We start from the raw sequence: 12699 nt of genomic DNA on the forward strand, positions 1-12699 counted from the left end.
TTCCCGGGAGAAATATCAATAACCTCACAGCCCCCCCTAGTACAGCCACTATGGAGAAGAGTGTGGAGATTCCTTAAAAAACTGGGAATAGAACTGCCATATGACCCAGCAATCCCACTGCTGGGCATATACACCGAGGAAACCAGAATTGAAAGAGACGCGTGTACCCCAATGTTCATCGCAGCACTGTTTACAATAGCCAGGACATGGAAGCAACCTAGATGTCCATCAGCAGACGAATGGATAAGGAAGCTGTGGTACATATACACAATGGAATATTACTCAGCCATTAAAAAAAATACATTTGAATCGGTTCTACTGAGATGGATGAAACTGGAGCCCATTATACAGAGTGAAGTAAGCCAGAAAGAAAAACAACAATACAGTATACTAATGCATATATATGGAATTTGAAAGATGGTAACGATAACCCTATATGCGAGACAGAATAAGAGACACAGATGCATGGAACAATTTTATGGACTCTGAGGGAGAAGGTGAGGGTGGGACGTTCTGGGAGAATAGCATTGAAACATGTATATTATCATATGTGAAACAGAACACCATTCCATGTTCGATGCATGTGACAAGGGCTCAGGGCCGGGGCAATGGGATGATCCAGAAGGATGGGATGGGGAGGGAGGTGGGTGGGGGGTCCAGGAAGGGGAACACATGTAAACCCATGGCTGATTCATGTCAATGTATGGCAAAAACTATTACAATATTGTAAAGTAATTAGCCCCCAACTAAAATAAATAAATTTATATAAAAAAAAAATAACCTCACATATGCAGATGGCACCACCCTTATGGCAGAAAGTGAAGAGGCACTAAAGAGCCTCTTGATGAAAGTAAAAGAAGAGAGTGAAAAAGCCGGCTTAAAACTCAACATTCAAAAAATGGTGATCATGGCATCCAGTCCTGTCACTTCATGGCAAATGGATGGGGAAACAGTGGAAACAGTGACAAACTATTTTCTTGGGCTCCAAAATCACTGTGAATGGTGACCCCAGCCACAGTATTAAATGATGCTTGCTTCTTGGAAGAAAAGCTACGACAAACCTACACAGCATATTAAAAAGCAGAAACAAAGGTCTGTTTAGTCAAAGGTATGGTTTTTCCAATAGTCTTGTATGGGTGTGAGATTTGTACCATAAAGAAAGCTGAGCACCGAAGAATTGATGCTTTTGAACTGTGGTGTTGGAGAAGACTCTTGAGAGTCCCTTGGACTGCAAGGAGATCCAATCAATCCATCCTAAAAGAGATCAATCCTGGGTGTTCATTGGAAGGTCTGATGTTGAAGCTGAAACTCCAATACTTTGGCCACCTCATGCGAAGGGTTGACTCACCGGAAAAGACCCTAATGCTGGGTAGGATTGGGGGCGGGAGGAGAAGGGGACGACAGAGGATGAGATGGTTGGATGGCATCACCAATTCAATGGGCATGAGTTTGAGCAAGCTCCAGGAAATGGTGAAGGACAGGGAGGCTCTGAGTGCTGCAGTGTATGGGGTCACAGAGAATCAGACTATACTGAGCAACTGAAATGAACTGAACTGAACTAAACATATTTACCATTTATGATATTCTCCCTTCCTTTCTGATGATATGAGTGATTATTGTTATCATTTCATTTCAACCTCAATCACCTTCAAAATCTCTTGTGGTTCAGGTAAATTGATAATTATGCAGTTGTTGGAAAATGTTTCTATTTAACCATCATTGTTAAAGGATATTTTCACTGGCTACAGAGTTCCAGATTGGCAATTCTGTTCGCCATCATTTTAAGATGGTTTCATGTCTTCTGGTCTTCATTATTTAGGAGGAGAATTCATTGCTTATTTGTATTGTTTCTGTTCAGTCACTCTGTCATGTCTGACTCTTTGTGATCCTATGGACACCAGGTTTCCCTATCCTTCATCATTTCCCAGAGTTTGCTCAAACTCATGTCCATTGAATCTTTTGTCCTGGTCTCTCCTGTCTTCTATCTTCTGAGCATCAGTGTCAAAATCCTTCAAGCTAGGCTTCAACAGTATGTGAATCGGGAAATTCCACATATTCAACCTGGATTTAGAAAAGGAAGTAGAAACAGAGATCAAATTGCCAACATCCGCTGGATCATAGAAAAAGGTAGAGAATTCCAGAAATGCATCTACTTCCCCCACATACGTTTGTGCTTTTGTTTATTCACTGGATGATTTAAAGATTTTCCATTCATGTTTGATTTTCAGTATTTTTATTATGAAATACCTAGATATGTCTTACTTTGATTTAGTCCAGTTGATATTCTGGAAATTCTGATAAAGATGGTACTTACAGGGCAGTGGTGAAAAATGGTCTTTTTTAATAAACAGTGGCTCCATTGGAGATATATGCAGGTAAAAAAATGAATCTGTTATCTCATCACACACAAAACAAATTCCCAGTATATTCTGGATTGAGAATGGTAAAACTTTGAGACTTTTAGGAGAAACAGAAGGACATCTTCATGACCTTGAGTTGAGCAAAATTTTTCTTAAATAAAACTTAGCAAGCCCTAGTCAATATAAATTTAGGCTACATTTTAATAATGTTTGGAACTTTCTATCAACTGACACCATTTAAACAGTAGAAAAGCAAGCCATAAAATAGGAAAAGTTGGCTACAACATATGTATCTGATAAAGGGCTCATACCTTAAATGCCTCAAGGATTAACAAAACTCAATAACAGAAAGATAGGCAAAAGAAAAAAAAGGACAAAATTCGTGAATAATCTCTTCAAAATGAGGTTCTTTAAATGACCAATAATTGTATTAAAACTTTATGACCAGGGGTTCAACATCATTAGTTGCCATGGAAATGCAAATAAAAACTATAATTAACCACAATAATAGGATTACAAGATGGCTAAAGTCAAAAAGGCTGACAATAGCAAGGATGTGTAGTAACCAGAGCTCAACTTCACTACTATGGGAGGGAAAATTATTCAACCACATAAAAAACTACTTGGCAGAATCTTGTAAATTTAAAAAATACACTGTCTTGGCCTAGGTCTTACAGTTGCAGAATCTTAACTAAGGATTAAGAGGCCAACCTTTTATAAGAAAGATGAAAGTTCATGGCACAGAGGAAGCAAGGAAAGAACAGAGACAAAGCAATGTTATGTGATATATTATTTCACTGGCCATTGCTTCACAATTAGTCCAAGTTTCATTGAAAAGTTTGCATGGAGGAATAGCTCGAAAATATTCTAGGACATATACAAATTATAAAGAAAATTATCTGCCCTGTATTCTACTGGTCTAGGTTAACCTAAAGGGGAGATAATTGTTCTATTTCCTATTCAACTCTTTTAAATTTTAGCTCAGAAATGATTTCTGCATTTGAATATCAGTGGAACTTAGGGCCATTTCAAGTTTGGAGCTAGTAACTGAGCTACTTCACTTTCATTTTTCACTTTCATGCATTGGAGAAGGAAATGGCAACCTACTCCGGTGTTCTTGCCTGGAGAATCCCAAGGACGGCGGAGCCTGGTAGGCTGCCGTCTATGGGGTCGCACAGAGTCTGACACGGCTGATGCGACTCAGCAGCAGCAGCAGATAGAATGCTGCTTCAGTTGTTTCTGAACAATTTTGTGCATGTGTAAAAAAGTGAAAATGTTAGTCATTCAGTCGTTTCCAACTCTTTGTGACCCCTTGGTCTTTAGCCTGCCTAGTTTCTCTGTCCATGGAATTCTCCAGGCAAGAATACTGGAATGGGACTTTCTGGTGGTCCAGCGGCTAGGTCTCCAGTCTCCCAATGCAGGGGGCCTGGGTTCGATCCCTGGTCAGGGAAATAGAGCCCACATGCTGCAACTAAGATCTGGTACAGCCAAATAAATAAATAAATATTGAAAAAAAAATACTGGTATTGATAGCCATTCCTTTCTTCAGGGGATCTTCCTGACCTAGGCATCGAACCTGGGTCTCCTGTGTTTCAGGCAGATTTTTTACCACCTGAGCCACCTACATCCATGCATTTCTATTCGTTTCACAACTAGGGGTAAATTTCTGAACCATACAGTGTGAATGATTAGATGTACCTTTTAAGTTTCCCAGAAATGCTTCCATGTTTCTATATCTTGTAAAATACCTCATTAGCACAATATTGGACTTTTAGTCTGAAGGTAAAATTAATTTATTTGTAATTTCCATAGCCATTGAAATATCTTTAACATTATCTTCTTATTTTAATGTCTTGAATTATATGAATAAAAGTAAAATACAAAAAAAAAAATTCCCTTTACTAAAATGCCTCTGTTTAGTTAAGTCATGTCTGATTTTTGCAACCCCATGGGTGGTAGCCTGACAGGCTCCTCTGTCCATGGAATTTTCCAGGCAAGAATACTGAAGTGGGATGCTATTCCCTCCTCCAAGGGATCTTCCCAACCCAGGGATCAAACCTGCAACTCCTCTGTCTCCTGCTGCAAGGAGGCAGATTCTTTACCACTGAGCCACCAGGGTATCCCTTTCTAAAATGAATTTGTTTCAAATATGGTATTCTTTTCATATTTTACTGGACTTGTTTTGTTAACTTTAAAAGATTTTTGCATCTATGTTTATAAATGAGCTCAACCTCTAATATGTGTTTCTTATAATGTCTTTGTCAGGCTTGTGTTTCACAAGGACTCTTTTCTTTTATTGGAAATGTTTCTGTTTTTCTAGTCCCTGGAAAAATTGGTAAAATACTACTGTTCTTCTTTAAATACTTAGTAGACTTGATTATCATTGAAGAAATATAGGATGGAATTTAATTGGAGAAGATTTTTTATAAAGATTCAATATATTTAACATATATGAGCTATTTAGGTTTTCTCTTTCTTTTGTTTCAGTTTTGGTAAATTGTTTTTTACAAAGTTACATATTTTTTTCTAAATTTTGTTTGCCTAAATATAGTAAGGACTGAGGATCAATTGCTTAAAGAAATCAGTAGGAGATTTTAAAAAATTGCAAAAGAAACTATAACTATAATAAATAGATAAGAGATAAGGATGAAAGTGCAAAATGTGATATCCAAAACACAAAATTAGAATATAGCACTAAGAAAATGTTTTTCAGAATGTGATTGAACCTAGAGGATTCCAGTTTAAAATAAGTAGAGATAGACATCAACATATAAAAACACACGGTAACCAAGAATCCAAAATCTACAATAGACACAGTAAAATTAGAAAGATATGAGCATAAGCATAGTATTAAAGAAATTCATTAAACCACAAGGGAAGAAACAAAAAATAAGAATAAATAAACAAGGAAGAGTTAAAAAAAATGGAAAACAGGTAACAAAATGGTAATAAGTACAAACATATCAATAATAATTTTATATATGAATGGGCTAAATACTCTAATCAAAAGATGTAGGATGGCTCATAGGATGTTTGACAGAGAGACTTCAATATGCTGCCTACCAGAGATTCACTTCAGGCCTAAATATATATATGGGGTGAAAGTGAGGGGATTGGGAAATAAATTTTAAGAAAATGGAAACGATAAGAAAGTGGGAGCAGTGATACTCATCTCAAACAAAATAGATTTTAAAACAAAGCTAATGACAAAAGACAAATAAAGGCATAAAAAAGCAAAGGAGAAAAGGAAAGATATTCCCATCTGAATGCAGAGTTCCAAAGAATAGCAAGGAGAGATAAGAAAGCCTTCCTCAGTGATCAATGCAAAGAAATAGAGGAAAACAACAGAATGGGAAAGACCAGAGATCTCTTCAAGAAATTTAGAGATACCAAGGGAACATTTCATGCAAAGATGGGCTCGATAAAGGACAGAAATGGTATGGACCTAACAGAAGCAGAAGATATTAAGATGAGGTGGCAAGAATACAAAGAAGAACTGTACAAAAAAGATCTTCACTTCCCAGATAATCACGATAGTGTGATCACTCACCTAGAGTCAGACATCCTGGAATGTGAAGTCAAGTGGGCCTTAGAAAGCATGACTACAAAGAAAGCTGGTGGAGGTGATGAAATTCCAGTTGAGCTATTTCAAATCCTCAAAGATGATGCGGTGAAAGTGCTGCACTTGATATGCCAGCAAATTTGGAAAACTCAGCAGTGGCCACAGGACTGGAAAAGGTCAGTTTTCATTCCAATCCCAAAGAAAGGCAAGCCAAAAAATGCTCAGACTACCACACAATTGCACTCATCTCACATGCTAGTAAAGTAATACTCAAAATTTTCCAAGCCAGGCTTCAGCAATATGTGAACTGTGAACTTCCAGATGTTCAAGCTGGTTTTAGAAAAGGCAGAGGAACCAGAGATCAAATTGCCAATATCCACTGGCTCATCGAAAAGCAAGAGAGTTCCAGAAAAACATCTATTTCTGCTTTATTGACTATGCCAAAGCCTTTGACTGTGTGGATCACAATAAACTGTGGAAAATTCTGAAAGAGATGGGAATACCAGACCATCTGACCTGTCTCTTGAGAAACCTGTACGCCGGTCAGGAAGCAGCAGTTAGAACTGAACATGGAACAACAGACTGGTTCCAAATAGGAAAAGGAGTACGTCAAGGCTGTATATTGTGACCCTACTTATTTAACTTATACACAGAGTACATCATGAGAAATGCTGGGCTGGAAGAAATACAAGCTGGAATCAAGGTTGATGGGAGAAATATCAATAACCTCAGATATGCAGATTACACCACCCTTATGGCAGAAAGTGAAGAAGAACTAAAGAGCCTCTTGATGAAAGTGAAAGAGGAGAGTGAAAAAGTTGGCTTAAAGCTCAACGTTCAGAAAACTAAGATCATGGCATCTGGTCCCGTCACTTCATGGGAAGTAGATGGGGAGACAGTGGAAACAGTGTCAGACTTTATTTTTTGGGCTCCAAAATAACTACTGATGGTGATTGCAGCCATGAAATTAAAAGACGCTTACTCCTTGGAAGCAATGTTATGACCAACCTAGATAGCATATTTAAAAGCAGAGACATTATTCTGCCAACAAAGGTCCATTTAATCAAGGCTATGGTTTTTCCAGTGGTCATGTATGGATGTGAGAGTTGGACGGTGAAGAAAGCTGAGAGCCAAAGAATTGATGCTTTTGAACTGTGGTGTTGGAGAAGACTCTTGAGAGTCCCTTGGACTTCAAGGAGATCCACCCAGTCCATCCTAAAGGAGATCAGTCCTTGGTGTTCATTGGAAGGACTGATGTTGAAGCTGAAACTCCAATACTTTGGCCACCTCATGCGAAGAGTTGAGTCATTGGAAAAGATCCTGATGCTGGGAAGGATTGGGGGCAGGGGGAGAAGGGGATGACAGAGGATGAGATGGTTGGATGGCATCACCAACTCGATGGACATGGTTTGGGGTAAACTCCGGGAGTTGTTGATGGACAGTGAGGCCTGGCATGCTGCAATTCATGGGGTCGCAAAGTGTTGGACACCACTGAGCGACTGAACCAAACTGAACTGAACAATGATAAAGACATTAATACAAGAACAGGATATTATATTCATTAAAATAAGTGTACACTATACAGAATCATGTAAATACATGATGCAAATAGTAACAATCATAAAGGGAGAAATTGAAAACAACACAGTAATAGTAGGGGACTTTAATATCCCACTTACATCGATACACAGAACATCTAGACAGAAAATTAATAAGATAACAGAGATATTAAATGACAAAATAGACTTGTTGGACATAATAGAAATCTACAGAACACTGCATCCAAAAATAGCAGAATACTCACTTTTATCAAGTGTACATAGAATGTTTTCCAGTATAGATTACATACTAGGCCACGCAAGTCTCAATAAATTTAAGAGGATAGAAATTACATTAAGTATTTTTTTTCTGAACACAACCAGTATGAAACTAGAAATCAACTACAAAAAGAAAAATAGGAAAAGAATAAACACATGGAGACTAAATAAGTTGCTGCTAAATAATGAATGAGTCCATGAAGAAATCAAACAGGAATTTACAAAACACCTCAACACAAATTAAAATGGAAATGCAGCACTCCAAAATATATGAAATGTGACAAAAGCAATTCTAAGAGGGACGTTTAGAGGGATACAGTCCCTCAACGTACCAAAAAAATAAAAAATAAAAAAAACCTCAAATAAACAATATAACCTAACACCTAAAAAAATTAGATAAAGAAGAACAAATAAAGCCTAAGGCCACAAGAAGGAAGGAAATAATAAAACGAGAGTAAAAAAAAATAGAAATAAAAATACGGAAAAGATCAATGAGATCAAGAGACGGCGTTTTTAAAAAGCTAAAAAAAAAAAAAAAAATTGGTAAAACGTTAGCCAGTCTCACCAAATAGAAAAAAGATAGAACACAAATGAAAAGGATAAGAAATGAAAGAGGCCAAATAACAATCAATACCACAGAGATGTATAAACTTATAAGAGAATACTATCAACAGGTACATGCTAATAAATTGATCACCCTAGAAGAAATTAAAAAAAAATACAGAAATTAAACAAGAAAACTGACAAGACTGAATCAATAAGAAACAGACAGTTTGAACAGACCAATAATTAGTATGGCAGGAGGGTTCTTTACCACTAGTGCCACCTGGGAAGCCCTCACTATTAAAAAGTCACAAGATCATCTCAATAGCTGCAGAAAATGTATTTGACAAAGTTCAGCATTTGTTCATGTTAAAAGTTCTTATCAAAGTGGCTCTAGAGGAAATGGGTCTCAGTGTTACAAAGACAGTTATGAAAAGCCCAGAATAAATAACATATTTAATGGTGAAAACCTGAAAACCCTTCCTCTAGAATCAGGAACAAGACAAGAATGCCCACTCTCACCACTTCTCTCCAACAAAGTGTTGGAAATCCTAGCCACAGAAATTGCACAGCAAAAATAAATAAAAGGCATCCAAACTGGAAAGGTAAATGTAAGACTGTCAATATTTGCGGATTACATAATGCTTTATAAATAGAAAACATTTAAGTCTCCACTCAAAACCAGTTAGAACTAATCAATAAATTCAGCAAAGTTGCTGTATGTAAGATTAATGTACATAAATCTGTTGCTTCTCTATACCCTAAAAATAAACTAACAGAAAGAGACAGTAAAAATAATCCCATTCAAGATTTCATCAAAATGAAAAGAGAAAAAAAAATAACTAGGAATAAATTTAACCAAAGTGTTGAAAGACCTATGCTTTGAATACTATAAAAAAATTGAAGGAAATTGAAGATGATACTAATAAATAGAATGATGTTCCATCCTTTTGGATTGGAAGAATTAATATTGTTATAACACCCATGCTGCTGCTGCTGCTGCCAAGTCTCTTCAGTCATGTCTAACTCTGTGCGACCCCAGAGACGGAAGCCCACCAGGCTTCTCCATCCCTGGGATTCTCCAGGCAAGAATACTGGAGTGGGTTGCCATTTCCTTCTCCATATAACACCCATACGCATACACACATACACAAAACAATCTTCAGATTTAATGCATTCCCTATGAAAATATCCATGACATTTTTCACAGAACTAGAACAAATAATTCTAAAGCCATATGGAACCACAGAAGATCCCAAATTGCCAAAGCAATTTTGAGCAAAAAGAACAAAGCTACAGCTTTTACCCTCTCAGACACAAAGCCATAATATAAAGCTATGATAGTCAAAACAATATGGTACTGGGACTAAAACAGACACATAGATCAAAGTAACTGAATAGAGAGCCCAGAAATAAACCTACACATCCATGGTCAATTAATCTATGACAAAGGAAGCAAGAATATATAATGGAGAAAACACATTCTACTCAATGAGTAGTGCTGGAAAAACTGGACGGCTACATATAAGAATAAGATTAGAACATTTCCTCACATCATATACAAGAAAAAAAAAAAACCTCAAAATGGATTAAAGACCTAAATGTAAGATCCAAAAACATAAAATTCCTAGAAAATAACACAGACAGAATACTCTTCAACATAAACTAGAGCAATTATATTTTTTGTATCTGTCTCCTAAGTCAAAATAAATAAAAGCAAAAATAAAGATCAAAACCTAAATAAACTTAACAGTTTTTCACAGCAATGGAAATCATTCTCAAAACAAAAAGAAAGCCTACTGAATGGGAGAAAATATTTTCATATAATATAATTGACAAGGCATTAATATACAAAGCATTAATATGAATATTAACTAAAGAGCTTATACAACTCAATATCAAAAACAAAAACAACCCAATCAAAAAATAGACAGAAGATCTAAATAGACATTTTGCTAAAGAAGATATACAGATAGCTAACTAACACATAAAAAGATGCTCAACATCACTAATTATTATAGAAATGCAAATCAAAACAATAATGAGATATCACTTCATACCTAACAGAGTGGCAATTATCAAAGAATCTACAAGTTCCAAATGTTAGTGAGAGTGTGGAGAAAAGGGAATCCTTTGCATATTGTTGGTGAGAATGTAAATTGGCGCAACCACTATGGAAAATATTATGGAGATTCCTCAAAAAAACGAAACATGGAACAACCATATGATACAGCAATTTCATTCATGGGTATATACTTGGAAAAAATAAAAACTACAATTTGAAAAAGTAAATACATAGCGGCACTATGTTACAGTAGCAAAGCTGTGGAAAAAATCTAAGGATTCATCAACAGATTAATGGATAAAGATGTGGTAGATACACCATGAAATATTATGCAGCCATGAAAACAATAAAATTTTTTCCATTTGCATCGTCAAGGTGGATGGACATAGAAAATACTAGGCTCAGTAAAATAAGTCAGACAGTATAAGACAAACACTATCTGATGTAAATTACATGTGGAATCCAAAAAATAATACAAACGGATATAGCAAAATAGAAACAAACACAATAAAGAAAACATAGGTGAGAGGAAAGGGAGGTCGGCCAAGTTAGGGGTATGGGATTAAGAAATACAAGCCACTATCAACAAAATAGGTAAGCAACAGAGTGTACTGTTTATCCCTTCCTTGGTGGGCTCAGATGGCAAAGAATCTGCCTGCAATTTGGGATACCCAGGTCTAATTTCTGGGTCAGGAAGATCCTCTGGACAAGGATATGGCAACCCACTCCATTATTCTTGCCCAGAGAGTTCTATGGACAGAGGAGCCTGGAGAGCTATAGTCCATGGGATTGCAAAGAGTCAGACGTGACTAAGTAACTAACACACACATCTTATAGTAACTTTGAATGGAGTATAACCTGTAAAAATACTGAAATGCTATTCTGAACAGCTGAAATTAATACATATCTATTGTAAATCAAAACTACACTTCAAAATAAAATTTAAAATATGAATTTTATTTGCATAGATTTGCTGATATTATTTGATTCCCTTTTAAATATCTGCAGTATATTTTGATAATCCATTTTTATTACTGATATTGGTCATATTTGTCTTCATAAATATGCTTATTCCTTCCTTCCAGAGATTTATTAATTAATCACAATTGCCCAAATCAATTATTAAATAGGATGGGCAAAAATCATACTTTTCCTGATTCACTCAGTTATTCCCTATTTATTGGCTGGCATTATACTTTGGGGGGAAGAAAAAATTATGCTTTCTGAAACGATAAAATGTTCCATACTCACACTAATGATATATATATTTTTTCTTCCTGGAGCCTATAATTAAGCCTTTTTTCCAAAGAATATCAGTTCCTTATAAATGGAAAGAGATTTACACTCTAAACTCTGGGTGATCTCATCACTAATTAGCTATCAATTCTTCTGAGCAGTGAATTCATCCCCAAACCTCAAATTCAAATCTAATTTATTTTGATTTGAGAAATCTATTGGATTTGTCCTCAGATTTCTCCACCTATATAGATTTTTCCCTTCTCCCTTATTTGGTTATATAAATTAGCAATAATTTTACTCATTTAATGTATCCTACAATACATATAAAAATAGTTTCAGGATGGTGATATTTATAAAATTTGAGACAAGCTTACTATGTAAATTTCAAAAAAATTTTTGCAGATTTGTTTTGTTTCTGGTTTTGTTTTCATTGTTTGAATTGCCCTGCATATTTTGTGAGTGTTGTTTAGCCATATCATCTCTAAAATAAATTTATCTAGCTCTAGAGATAGGGGTTTACAGTTTTTTTAAGTATAATTGCATAAAACATATAGTTTTGCAAAAGGAGATTAGATATATTCATTCAGTTGAATCATTCAATCCAAGAACAAGACTTTTTATTTTAATTTGGCTCACACCTACTTTTGTGCTTCTGAGAGATATTTAATAATGTTTCTCATAGATATTTTGCATATTTCTCATTATGCTGCTTTCCTAGGTATTTTTAATTTTTGTTACCAAAATGAAAAGGTATTTTCTTTTCCTTATATCGCCAAACAATGCATTGTTTGTATATATAAATGCTACTGATTTACATATACAAACTTATTGAGATATTGCAAAAGTTTGACTGCACCATCTCCTTTAATCTACTTTGACAAATATAATCACCTGGTAATGATCATCAAAACCAGATGTAGACTATTTCCTTCATGTTAGAAAATTGCCTCACCTTATTATGCAGTCAATCTCCCCACTCCCAACAGCAGATCTAGGCTGTCACTGCTTATTAGGTTTGTGTGTGTGTGTGTGTGTGTATAAAATTATTTACTTATTCATTTATGTATTTTTTGTGTGTTTTTGTGTGTGTGTGTGTGTGTTTTATAAATTTAT

The 12699-nt window shown here is 35.6% G+C and overlaps 1 long non-coding RNA gene across 1 annotated transcript in view; it reads left to right on the forward strand.

Moving 5' to 3' along the window:
* The window catches only part of LOC145523746 (uncharacterized), a 91587-nt gene that overhangs the window by 14635 nt on the left and 64253 nt on the right, over positions 1-12699 (forward strand). The window lies entirely within an intron of this gene.

Source organism: Giraffa tippelskirchi, chromosome 10 (assembly GCF_054371585.1).
Source record: "Giraffa tippelskirchi isolate mGirTip1 chromosome 10, T2T-mGirTip1v1.2.pri, whole genome shotgun sequence".
Lineage (NCBI taxonomy): Eukaryota > Metazoa > Chordata > Mammalia > Artiodactyla > Giraffidae > Giraffa > Giraffa tippelskirchi.